Source organism: Bos mutus, chromosome X (assembly GCF_027580195.1).
Source record: "Bos mutus isolate GX-2022 chromosome X, NWIPB_WYAK_1.1, whole genome shotgun sequence".
NCBI classification, from domain to species: domain Eukaryota; kingdom Metazoa; phylum Chordata; class Mammalia; order Artiodactyla; family Bovidae; genus Bos; species Bos mutus.
Window position 1 is genome coordinate 18,695,139 of NC_091646.1, and position 3,495 is coordinate 18,698,633.

A 3,495-nucleotide genomic window follows, 5' to 3' on the forward strand; every position below is an offset into this window, starting at 1 on the left:
GACATGTAACAATGGACTGGTTCCAAATTGGGAAAGGAGTACGTCAAGGCTGTGTATTGTCACCCTGCTTATTTAACTTATATGCAGAGTACATCATGAGAAACACTGGGCTGGAGGAAGCACAAGCTGGAATCAAGATTGCTCTGAGAAATATCAATAACCTCAAATATGCAGATGACACCACCCTTACAGCAGAAAGTGAAGAGGAACTAAAGACCCTTTTGATGAAAGTGAAAGAGGAGAGTGAAAAAGCTGGCTTAAAATTCCACATTCAAAAAACTAAGATCATGGCATCCGGTCCCATCACTTCATGGCAAATGGATGGGGAAACAATGGAAACAGTGGCAGACTTTATTTTCTTGGGCTCCAAAATCCCTGCAGATGGTGACTGCAGCCATGAAAGTAAAGGACGCTTGCTCCTTGGAGGAAAAGCTATGGCAAACATAGACAGCATATTAAAAAGCAGAGACATTACTTTGCCAACAAAGGTCCATCTAGTCAAAGTTATGGTTTTTCCAGTAGTCATTTATGGATGTAAGAATTGGACCATAAAGAAAGCTGAGCACTCAAGAAGTGATGCTTTTGAACTGTGGTGTTGGAGAAGACTCTTGAGAGTCCCTTGGACAGCAAGGAGATCAAACCAGTCAATCCCAAAGAAAATGAGTCCTGAATATTCATTGGAAGGACAGATGCTGAAGCTGAAACTCCAATACTGTGGCCACCTGATATGAAGAACTGACTCATTGGAAAAGACCCTGATGCTGGGCAAGATCATATCAAGATTGAAACCAGTACAGATAATCATAATGTGTCCCTCCGCTCGATCCCCACTATTAACAGTAAAGCATTCTTCCTAATATATTAGTGATAAACAAACAAACTTCATAAAGGAAACATTTTTTCACTCATATGGTACCCTTTCAAGACATAAGGTCTAAAAAAATAATGTTTAAAATACTTTTAGTTCTATAAAACAAGAGTGAAGCAAAAAGTGGGAAGAAGTTCTATAAGAAGTACTGTGGAGGAGTTAGAAGAAAAAAATATTAAAAAAAAATAATCTGAATAGACACAGATAGCTAATAGGTACATGAAAAACTGCTCAGCACCACTAATTATTAGACAAATGCAAATCAAAATTACAATGAGGTATAACCTCACACTGGTTAGAATGGCTATTATTTTAAAAAAGAAAACAAAAACAAGAAATAACAAGCGTTAGTAAGGATGTGGAGAAAAGAAAATCATGCACTATTGGTGGGAATGTAAATTAGTGCAACTACTGTGGAAAACAGTATGGCGGGTCCTCAAAAAGCTAAAAATAGAACTACCATCTGATCCAGCAATCGCACAATACCTAGAAAGTATTAAATCTGAAGAAAATGAAAATACTCATTTGAAAACATATATGCCACCCTATGTTCGTTGCAGGTTATTTACAAATGCCAAGATATGTAAATAACCTAAGTGTCTAGCAATGGATGAATGGATAATGAAGTTGTGGTATACATACAATGAAATATTATTAAGCCATAAAAAGAATGAAATCTTGCCATCATTTGTGACAACAAGGATAGACCTATAATCTTTAGAGGACAGATTTAGGACCTACCACAGCTCCCCAATATTAGAATTGGTGACCTTTCCTCATTTCTGCAGTGTAGCGGTTGTCACGTTTGCCTCACATGCAAAAGGTTCCCGGTTTGAAACCAGGTGGAAACAGACTTACTCTTTGGGCTTCCCTGGTGGTTCAGATAGTAAAGAATCTGCCTGCATTATGGGAGACCCGGGTTTGATCCCTGGGTTGGGAAGATCCCCTGGAGAAGAGAATGGCAACCTACCCCAGTATTCTTGCCTGGAAAATCCCATGGACAGAGGTGAAGAGTCGGACATGACTGAGCAACTAACACACTTTTTTTCACTCCTAGTCACTGCAAATATTTGAATGAAAATGAAAAAAACATATGTTAAGAATCTCAAAGAGGGATTCCTACACAGAAAAGAATGTAGGACTTGATAAACTTTAAAACAGTATTCAACACAGATTCTGTGGCTTAAATCTAGGAAGGTAAATTGACATAAGGCAAAGCAATATGTTGATTATTTAATTTCATAACTGCTCAGAGAGGGAGGAATTCATGTTACACTGTTCCCTTTAAAGAAGATTTTAGGATGTGAACTGTGAACCAGGCAGTGAAATTAGAAATGGTTACTTTGACAATGATAAAAAGTAACTATATATTTTCATAAATAAATGTGTTTTAATGTACATATACAAAGATATATGTTTGTGTGCATGTGTATGTATGTATGTACATAGTATGTATCTGAATTATATATATTATTGTTGTTGTTTAGTTGTTAAGTTGTGTCTGACTCTTTGTGATCCCATGGACTATAAGCTCGCCAGGCTCCTCTGTCCATGAGATTTCCCAGGCAAGAATACTAGAGTGGGTTGCCATTCCCTCCTCCAGGGGATTTTCCCAACCTAGTGACTGAACTTGTCTCCTGTGTCTTGTCCTTGGCAGGTGGATTCATAGATATATATATACATTCTTAAATATAGACTTTGAAAATTGTCTCTCTGGAAAATGTTAAGCACCTTCTCTGAGTTTCAGTTTCCTCAATGATAAAATGAGAATGACCATATATCTAGTTTATAGGATTTCTGTGAAAAGTATATGAAATAACATTTAAATTGTTTAATTCTGTGTCTGATACATTAGGGTCTCAATAATCCACCTATATGCTTATTATTTGTATATATATATCTTAGAGCGTTGTTAGGCAACGAAAGACTCTGTTTTATTTAGCATATAAATGTTCTTTCCAAGTTAAAGTGTTCTTCATATGAAATTAATTTTTCACCCTCTCCTTATTCTATACATTGCCATTTAAATGAACAAGCTCCTTTGCTACCTAAAGCTACAACCAATGTTGTTACAGAGTAGAAGTTTTAAACTGGATGAAAGGCCAGAAATTCCCTTTTATAAACGCTGACATTGGCTCAGATAAGTCATCTTGCTGTTGATGTTTGGTTATATCTTGTGATGGGAATGATATATGCATTCCACAAAAATATGGACTGTTATCTTTTTCTATAAGTTGGCCTATTTCTAGCTCATGTTACATTGAGGTATATTAAATATGAGATAATTCCACAAACAAGATAAACAGGAACTCCACCACATGGTCTGCAGTAGGTATTAATACAGTGTCCTGCCATGATTGTATATTCATTGTACTGAATCTTTTTATGGCACATGGATGAGCCAGGTTTAGAAAGAACTACATACAGTGGCAATTGTCCTTCAAGAAGATTTTTAATTGTACCAACTGCAAGAATGAATGCTCTTAATTGGTTCTCTGTTTTGTTTTTTATAGTTTTAGCTCTGTGCTAACAATTCCCAAGTCTACGCTGCCAAAATAGAACACTCCTCTGATACCTGCTGCTCATTTCCATTTGGTTGGAATTTAGCCAACCAGCTAAATAGAAAA